The sequence below is a fragment of the Lissotriton helveticus genome, chromosome 2_1 (assembly GCF_964261635.1).
Source record: "Lissotriton helveticus chromosome 2_1, aLisHel1.1, whole genome shotgun sequence".
NCBI classification, from domain to species: domain Eukaryota; kingdom Metazoa; phylum Chordata; class Amphibia; order Caudata; family Salamandridae; genus Lissotriton; species Lissotriton helveticus.
This window is the reverse complement of record NC_136059.1, coordinates 560,746,287-560,756,725: the sequence shown is the minus strand read 5'-3', so window position 1 is coordinate 560,756,725 and position 10,439 is coordinate 560,746,287. Positions and strand designations below refer to the sequence as shown.

The 10,439-nt window shown below is 50.1% G+C and overlaps 1 protein-coding gene across 2 annotated transcripts in view; it reads left to right on the top strand.

Moving 5' to 3' along the window:
* IQGAP2 (IQ motif containing GTPase activating protein 2) overlaps positions 1–10,439 on the top strand; it is a 1,127,142-nt gene that overhangs the window by 787,200 nt on the left and 329,503 nt on the right. The window lies entirely within an intron of this gene.

The following is a 10,439-nucleotide window of genomic DNA, read 5'->3' as shown; positions in this document are numbered from 1 at the left end:
GCAAACCGGTTCAGAGCTAGACTTTCCTTCAAACCGATGTCTCAGAAAATTTCAAGATTAATGGATGTAGTGTTTTTGTACAAATGCGTAAAAAGTAATTTGTGATGGCTTAACGTAGCGCTTGTGAAGCCACACACTCCAGACTTCCCAGCAGCCAGAGTATTTACCACGGGTTGCCTTACTCACTACATTGAATAGCCAGGAGGAGGAAGAACAGAGCCAGACTGGCCTATTGGCAATCCCCCGGGAGATTGGAGTCCCTGGAGGCCGGTTTTGACCCTTGGAGGGCCCGTTTCAGTCCCCAGGAGGCCCTTATTGGTCCAAAGAAGTGGTGGTGCAAGTTATATGGTCCTGCTGCTACTTGCAGTTGCTGCTCGTTTGATGTTTTCTGGAGCTGTTTTAGGGCTCCTGTCCACATTAACAGAGCGAGCACAGAAAACATCTGACATGAGACAAAAAGTCTATGGTAGGTAAAACAGCCTGACTCCTGCAGCATACTATAATGTCATTGTGCTTAAGGCAGGCGTTGGCGCCAGGCAGATTCCGGACTATGGTCGATGCAGGGCTCGGAGAGGAGCATGGGGCAGGGTTGCCTGCCAGTACAGTGATGACTGCATCGTATGAGTGAATGTGCGCCACACTTTAAACCGAATTGAAAATCCCATGATTTTAACAGTGCATGCAATCAGTCACTGTGCAGCAGGTTGAGGCTACAGTACCCCAGGCGGCTGGCTTCAGCCTGGCACGACGCAGCAGCATCAGGGGCTGTCAGTCCTGGCCCAGCCTTCTTACTAAGTACCAGCAGAGCACTCTCAGAGCCTAAGGTGAGGGCCACAAGCTATCCACCTGTGCAGCAAACACACACGGACAGTTCTTGTTGGCTCTGGCCTGTTCATTTTTATGCAGCCTCCCTGCCGATGGGAAACAAGCCTCTGCTGCACCAACGGTCTCGAGCACACCTCTGGGCTTTCTTTTTGGTCTGATGGCTTAGCGGACTAATGCGTCTACTGTTCGATCTCAAGGTTAGCTACAAATCCCGTTGGGTCAACTCAGCCTTTCATCCTTCTGAGGTTGATGAAATGTGTATTCTTACGGAACAATAAACATCTATTATTCAGCACCAAGATACCCTTGTGAATGCACGCTTTACAAATACACATGTTCTGTTCACTTGAGCAGCACTTTACTTCGCCCACCGGATTGGCATGCTTAAGAAAATCCTTACCAGATGCCCAGGCCTGCGAATAGTCATAGAATGCAAAACCCCCCTGCCTTAATGTTTTAATTTGTGCCTCTTCTGATGCAGGGGAATCGCATGGGGCCTGTCCGCCGGGTGTCTTTCTTGATGGGCCTGGCTGGATACCTTGTAGGGAGGCAGTGGTTTATATACATTCGGACAAGTGACCGTCTGACTCTCTGTGAAGCGGTCGCTCCCTACGCTCCCTGCCTGGATCTCGTAGCGCTCTGCTCGCACTGCCCCAAAGAATTGATGCCTGGGTATCGTAGCGCTTTGTTGCATTAATTGTAAAGAATTGCTGCCTGCTAGTGCTCACTGCTACCTAGAAGAATTATTGTGCCCTCTGCTCGCATTTAATTGGTGCAAGTTAGTCCAAGTCAATCTGTGCTAGTTTATTATCGCATTGCGTGATTTAAAATTTACAATTATTGCCTGATTGTGCCGGTGCCTTTGTGCCCCAATCTCGTCCTGGTTTCGGTTTTGCTTTCGCTGCCATTTTGATTGCTGTGCCTCGTAGCCAGCCTCTCCACCCCGCTCCCGCCTCCCAGCTGCTCCCCCCTCCCACTGACTGATAAGGCTCGTCCTGGTGACTGTAGCGCTGTGACCGTCTGACTCTCTGTGAAGCGGTCGCTCCCCACGCTCCCTGCCTGGATCTCATAGCGCTCTGCTCGCACTGCCCCTAAGAATTGATGCCTGGGTATCGTAGCGCTTTGTTGCATTAATTGTAAAGAATTGCTGCCTGCTAGTGCTCACTGCTGCCTAGAAGAATTATTGTGCCCTCTGCTCGCATTTAATTGGTGCAAGTTAGTCCAAGTCAATCTGTGCTAGTTTATTATCGCATTGCGTAATTTAAAATTTACAATTATTGCCTGATTGTGCCGGTGCCTTTGTGCCCCAATCTCGTCCTGGTTTCGGTTTTGCTTTTGCTGCCATTTTGATTGCTGTGCCTCGTAGCCAGCCTCTCCACCCCGCTCCCACCTCCCAGCTGCTTCCCCCTCCCACTGACTGATAAGGCTCGTCCTGGTGACTGTAGCGCTGACCGTCTGACTCTCTGTGAAGCTATTGTTCCCCACGCTCCCTGCCTGGATCTCGTAGCGCTCTGCTCGCACTGCCCCTAAGAACTGATGCCTGGGTATAGTAGCGCTTTGTTGCATTAATTGTAAAGAATTGCTGCCTGCTAGTGCTCACTGCTGCCTAGAAGAATTATTGTGCCCTCTGCTCGCATTTAATTGGTGCAAGTTAGTCCAAGTCAATCTGTGCTAGTTTATTATCGCATTGCGTAATTTACAATTTTCAATTATTGCCTGATTGTGCCGATGCCTTTGTGCCCCAATATCGTCCTGGTTTCGGTTTTGCTTTCGCTGCCATTTTGATTGCTGTGCCTCGTAGCCAGCCTCTCCACCCCGCTCCCGCCTCCCAGCTGCTCCCCCCTCGCCCCCCTCCGCTATCCACTTATGACAGATGCCAATGCGTGCAGCGGACGCGCCCCATGCGCGCCGAAGGCGCGCCAAAGGTAAGCCCGTCTACGCCCGTCTGCGCCTGGACCGCGCCCAGTGCCAGACCCCTGGGACCCTGCAAAATCCACTCCGCCCGCATAACGTACGACGCCGCAACTCTTTCAGCACTCAACCTCGGCCGACTTCCAGACTGCTTCCAAGCCGCCCCAGGACACACCCATGGACCCTTCACCTGCCACTCCTGCAAGTTCGATTGCATCAGGACCCATACCAAATCCACAAACCCCAAACAGAACTCCGACACTAACCACCTAAAATGCATCCTGCTCAACACCCGCTCGGTCCATAGACACGCCATTGACCTTTGGAACCTACTCGTCACCACTTCGCCGGACGTCGCCTTCCTTACAGAAACATGGATGAACGCCTCATCAGCTCCCGACATCGCCATAGCCATCCCGGACGGGTACAAAATCATCCGAAAGGACCGCACCAAACAAACAGGAGGAGGCATCGCCATCGTCCATAAGAACACCATCCGCATCACGACCAGTTCCGACAATAACCTCGCTACCGCCAAACACCTTCACTTCCAGATCCACACCTACCCCAAGACCACACTCAGAGGCACCCTCATCTACAGGCCACCAGGACCCCGCACACAATTCAGCGAAGACATCACTGACTTCATCAGCCCACACGCCATCCCCTCCGAGGACTACATTCTACTGGGAGACCTCAATTTCCACCTGGAAAAGAACAACGACAGCAACACCACCACCCTTCTGGACAACCTCGCAAACCACGGACTCAAACAACTTGTGGACACCCCCACCCACTATGCCGGGCAAACGCTCGACCCAATCTTCACCTCCAGCAAGCACATCTCCTTCAATCACACCACAACTCTCCGTTGGACGGACCACAGCTGCGTTCACTTCAACTACAAAAAGACCACGACCCACAACAAACCACAACCAATTCCCCGAAGAAACTGGAACAAAATTACCACCGACCAGCTCTTCACATCGCTTCACCAAAACCCTCCCGCCAAATCATCGGACCCAAACCTAGCAGCCACCAACCTCACACAATGGATCACCCACAGCGCCGACGAGTTAGCACCCTTGAAAAACCATCAAATCAAGCAAGGCAGCAAAAAAGCCCCCTGGTTCAACGATGACCTTAGGAAATCCAAGAAGTTCTGTCGAACCCTCGAGAAAGCCTGGAAAAAAAACCCAACCACTGACAACCTGACCACCTTCAAGAACGCCACCCGCAAACACCACCAACTGATCCGATCCACCAAGTAATCAGCATTCAAGGATCGACTTGACAACAACGCTCACAACAGCAAGGATCTATTCAACATCGTCAAAGAATTTACCAACCCCACCGCCGGCACCAATGACATCACTACCTCCCAAGACCTCTGCGACTCCCTAGCCTCATTCTTCCACAAAAAAATCACCGACATACATAACAGCTTTGAAAACCAGTCCGGAGACCAGTCCACTCCACCCACCTCAGAACCAAAACCCCCCTCTAACAACCTTTGCGCCTGGAACTCAATCACCACTGAAGACACCATCCGCCTGATGAACTCCATCCACTCAGGATCGCCAACCGACCCATGTCCCCACCACATTTTCAACAAAGCAGACTCCATTATCGCACCCCATCTCCGAGACGTCATCAACTGCTCACTCAACTCCGCTACCTTCCCGGAAAGCTGGAAACATGCCGAACTCAGTGCCCTCCTGAAGAAACCTACAGCAGACCCCACTGAACTCAAGAACTACCGCCCCATCTCGCTCCTCCCATTCCCTGCCAAAGTCATTGAGAAAGCCGTCAACAGTCAGCTAGCCGCCTTCCTCGAATCCAACAAATCCCTCGACCCTTCACAGTCCGGCTTCCGAGCCAAACACAGCACCGAGACCGCCCTCATCGCAGCAACAGACGACATTCGAACTCTACTGGACAACGGAGAAACAGCTGCCCTCATCCTACTTGACCTCTCCGCAGCCTTCGACACAGTCTGTCATAGCACCCTTATACAACGCCTCAGCAACGTCGGAATACAAGGAAAAGCATTGGACTGGATCATCTCGTTCCTCGCCGGAAGAACCCAGAGAGTCCGCCTCCCCCCTTTTAGATCAGAGGCCACCGAAGTCATTTGCGGTGTACCTCAAGGATCATCACTCAGTTCCACCCTCTTCAACGTATACATGAGTCCCCTCGCATCCATCGCACGCCAACACAACCTCAACATCATCTCCTACGCAGACGGCACCCAACTGATCCTCTCCCTCACCAAAGACCCAAACACCGCCAAAACCAACCTACATGAAGGGATGAAAGAAGTAGCCGAGTGGATGAAGAACAGCCGTTTAAAACTGAACTCTGACAAAACGGAAGTCCTCATCTTAGGTTCATCCCCCTCCGCCTGGGACGACTCATGGTGGCCACCGGCCCTGGGAAACGCACCCACACCTACGGGCCACGCACGTAACCTGGGCTTCATCCTGGACTCCTCCCTCTCGATGACCAGACAAGTCAACGCCATCTCATCATCATGCTTCAACATCTTACGCATGCTCAAAAAAATCTTCCGTTGGATCCCCACCGAAACAAGAAAGACTGTCACCCACGCACTGGTCACAAGCCGACTGGACTACGGAAACACCCTATACGCCGGAACCACAGCCAAACTACAGAAAAAACTCCAACGCATCCAAAACGCCTCAGCCAGACTCATACTAGACATCCCCCGCCAAGCTCACATCTCCAGTCACCTGAAAGACCTCCACTGGCTCCCCGTCAACAAGAGAATAACGTTCCGTCTCCTCACCCACGCACACAAAGCCCTCTACGACCTAGGACCCGAATGCCTCAACACGCGCCTGTCCTTTTACACCCCCACCCGTCAACTACGATCATCCAATCAAGCCCTCGCCGCAATCCCATGCATCCATAGATCCACCATGGGGGGAAGATCCTTCTCCTACCTAGCGGCCAAAACCTGGAATTCTCTCCCTACCCACCTTCGCCTTACACAGAACCACCTCTCCTTTAGAAAACAACTAAAAACTTGGATATTCGATAGGTAAAGTACCCCCCCTCCCTCAAGCGCCTTGAGACCCTCTGGGTGAGTAGTGCGCTATACAAATGTTAAACTTGAACTTGAACAAGTTGAGATCAAAGTTGGAGTCTGCAGCTGCCTGATGAGGCTCGCTTGTCTTCCTTATACCCCTACTGTGTTGGGCCTGGTTCCTTTCCATATGCACTAAAGCTGTTCGGCCTCTAGCTTGGTAGGTAAATAAGGTAAATAATGAAAGCTATACAATATGCATAACACGTGCAGTTCTATGAACCTGGCCTATAAAAGTGGGGGTGCTGTGGCAATAGCCCAAAAAAACCTTCTCTACCAGATTGCCATTTTAGAGAGTGGTCTTATTCTAAAAATGCTTTCATTTATAACCTAACATTTACTAGAAAGCATATGGTAAATCAATGAACCTGTGGGTCCCCAGGATCTGAGCTAACAGTCCAATAAACAACAAAATGTCCCAATAATGAGGAATCTGTCTGTGAGGCTCATAGCTAAACTTTTGAAGGCAGGTCTGTATTGCAGACCCCAGCAGTCGCTGCAGTGCAGGGGGCCCCCATCCCTTTAGGGTCCCTCCCACCCTTCGCGATGGGCCCATTTCTCCATAGGCCAATATCTGTGACATTAGTGGGACTCCGGGACATCTTTTCACATTGTGCCGGGGCGGGCATCATTTTGTGTTATGCCACTGCTTAAAGAGAGGGGGTCTTGTGACCAGCCTATGGTATTCTACAGACCCATATGCTGCTTATTTAATTCCACACGCCATAATAATATGTGAAGGCTGCTCTGCGCCAGTCTACTGATGAGGCAGGCGCTTCAGTGTAGCCAAGAGGACACATACCCCCATCATGCATGTCCTTCCAGGAAGTAAGCTTAGAGTCTCCTTTAGGCAACGTGAAATTATATTCTGGCAAAGCACGCAAAGTTGCCCTCCGCACTGTCCTTACATCGTGCCCACTTAGTGAATGGAGATTTGTCCGAGCCAGTGCCAGATCTGTGTCCGGACCGGTTACAGATATGTTGAATTAGAAAAGAGCAAAGACTTCTCTCAGCAGGGAGAATATTAATAAAACTGCAAAAAAAGTGATATCTAGTGTGCAACATATCAAAGTTGATAAACACATTATTAAACAAGCATTTGCAATGCAATAGGTCTTGCATTTTCAAGAGTTAGAGCTATTGCTCTTGTAAATGACAATGTCTTTTGCCCATGTGTTTTGGTTTGCAGTGTAGTGAATGCATGTGGAGTGGAATTATGTGGGTTGTATTGGAATTGTTAGCTGTGGAATTGTGTGAGGTTGAATTGTGTGGGGCGGAGTATATTTGTGTAGTGGAATTACGTGGCATGGTGAATAGATAGGTAGATAGATAGAAAGGAAGATAAAGAGGGATAGATAGTTTGTTCAGGAAGTGGTGAATGAACGAGACAGAGGAGCAGAAAGTGTTTGAGAAAGAACATACTGAAGTCCTGCCTTTCTCTGAGTCAGGCGGATGAGCCTTCCGTTTGGCACATAGAGTACTCAGTCCCCTTTGCAACAGAGTATCTTCCCACCAAATTGTAAATCGGCCCAATTTTTGTTAACTTGTGCTGCGAACGCAAAGGAATGATGGAATTTCAAGGTTGCACAATATACTTTTTAAAAATCACTTCAACTCACAAATACATTGTGTGCCCGGCCTTGTCCATAGAGACAAGCTTCTCACCCTCTAGGCTTTTCATAAAAGGGATAAGAAACTCATTTATAGCTGGTCAGATCTATTCACTGGCCTCGTAAATTGTTGTCTTAGTCATTCACCCCAAAGAAAAAACGCTGGCTGATTTAAGACTGAAAACATACAGTCTGGTTAGCTGATCGTTTCTGCAGCTTTAAGAGTGTTTACGCCTCCTTACCATGGCTGCTGCCTTGAACAGAGCTGCATGAGGGGGAAGAAGACCCTGCTATGAAGGATGGAGGCACCCAGGGCATTGCTCGTCTGCACACACTATTAGGTGGACACTATTGGAAGTAGGAAGAGTGTGTCATAGAGTGCACCATCAGCCACTGTTAGTTCCAGAAACCAGAATCAGAAATGCCACCGCCAGCAGGTCTAATGCCTGCAAGCCAGACAACAAAGTGTGCTGTTTAGCTAATACAAATCCTTCAGGGAGTACCCCAAACCTACTGTAAAGGTTGTGTCTGGTGATGCTGAGACCAATGTTACTTTCACACAGAGCTTAAAATATAATGTTACTCAGCTCTGAAGAGCTTGGCTTTGCACACCCACCCATGGTGGATCAGTTTTGGGGGGATGAGTTGCAGGGGGGGCATGTAAAACTGGGGGTCGCAAGGGTGGGGATGTGAAATGGGGTGACCAGTTGTGGTGAATAAAATTCAATACTGTTTGGGTAGACTTTAAGGACAGTGTGACGGAGGGAGAGGAGAGAGTCCTGCAGAAGGACAGCATGTGTGGGGCAATAGGATGGCATAGATACAGACCAACATGAAAAGTTTGTAGTGAGGGAGAGGAGAAACTAGAAGAAAGAGACGGACCGAGTTTTTGGGGGAGTATGGGTGGTGGGAGCGTACATTTGAGAGAGAGAGAGAGGTTGACGAGCAGAGGCAGATTTTTGGGCTCGAGAAAGCTTAGTAACTTTAGAAGAGAGAGACAGGCAGAGTTTTGGGGAGGAGGGACGGACGCTGGGTTTAAAGGGACTACGCATGAGACAGAGTGAGTGAGTGAGTCTGGCCGTGGGGCAGAGGTACAGGCAGAGTATAAAGCAGATGATAACATGTCACTGTACCCCTCGTCCCCTCACCCCCAGGGCCTCGGGCCCAGGGGCGGCTGGTGACATTTGAAAGTGGTGGGGCGTAAACTAATTTGCATATTGCACCGCAGCGAGCGCGCCCGAACCACCTTGCATCCATCCATACATCATTCATGCATCCACCCATCCATCCACCCACCCACCCACCCACCCACCCACCAATTCTGCATCCATCCTGCATCCATCATTCATTCATGCATCCACCCATCCATCCATCCAGCATCCATCATTCATTCATGCATTCACCCATCCATCCTGCATTCATCATTCATTCATGCATCCACCCACCCATCCACCCATCCATCCATCCATCCATCATTCATTCATGCATCCATCCATCATTCATTCATGCATCCATCCATCCACCCATCCATCATCCATCCTGCATCCATTCATGTGTCCACCCATCCATCCACCCATCCTGCATCCATCATTCATTCATGCACCCATCCATCCACCCATCCATCCTGCATCCATCATTCATTCATTCATCCACCCATCCACCCATCCAGCATCCATCCATCATTCATTCATTCATGCATCCATCCATCCACCCACCCATCCACCCATCATCCATTCCTGCATCCATTCATGCATCCACCCATCCATCCATCATTCATTCATCCATCCATCCACCCTGCATCCATCATTCATTCATCCACCCATCCTGCATCCATCATTCATTCATCCACCCATCCATTAATCCACCCATCATTCATCCTGCATCCATTCATGTGTCCACCCATCCATCCATCCACCCATCCTGCATCCATCATTCATTCATTCATCCACCCATCCATCCACTCATCCATCCAGCATCCATCATTCATTCATGCATCCATCCACCCATCCATCATCCATCCTGCATCCATTCCTGCATCCACCCATCCATCCATCCATCATTCATTCATGCACCCATCCATCCATCCTGCATCCATCATTCATTCATCTACCCATCCACCCATCCTGCATCCATCCTGCATCCATCATTCATTCATGCATCCACCCATCCATTCATCCACCCATCATTCATCCTGCATCCATTCATGCATCCACCCATCCTGCATCCATCATTCATGTATTTTATGACCATATAACTTGCACACAGCTTGTCAGTGTTTAATACCAGTCTCGAACCTTGTACTCCAGCACCAATGATACATGATTAATATTAATTGTTTTTAAAAACATGTATTTATTCAACACAAATTTCACACCTTAGTCGGAACATCATTTTTATTTGTTTTTTAAAATATCTATTTATTTAACACCAAAGTAAGTCATGTATACATTTTTATGGTTCGATAAGAGGCTCGAACCTGGTTTCCCAGCACCAAAGTCGGCCGTGCTATCGGTCAGGAGTTATGTAACCGGGCTATGTAGTGACCAGCCAATCCTGCGCCAGGATTGGCTGGGGGGGCACCATGACTCCTCGCCCAGTCGCCCTGTGTAACCCCAGGGGCTGCGGGCCGCCCCCTGGTCCTCTCTCTAAGGGGGAATTCACAAGAAAACGATCTGCGCATGCGCGGGCATGTTTGTGCCCGAAAATACACTTGCGCAGCTGCAGCAGCCCGATCCTCCCCCCCCCCCCCTGCGCACTCCGGGAAGGTCGGGTGTCTCCCGGTTTCCCGGCCGGCAGATAGCGCGATTTTTTAAAATAATTGTGTTTGGCTTGTAGTGACGACGTGGTGGGTCCATGGGGCTTAGTGGGGCTTCGCCCCTACGCCCCAATGGACGCACCGCGCCTGGAGTCGGGCCCCTTTTGACTTCCACGCCTCCATTGGCAAACTTTGTGGCTCATCGTGGCACAGGCGTGCCAGCCTCTCC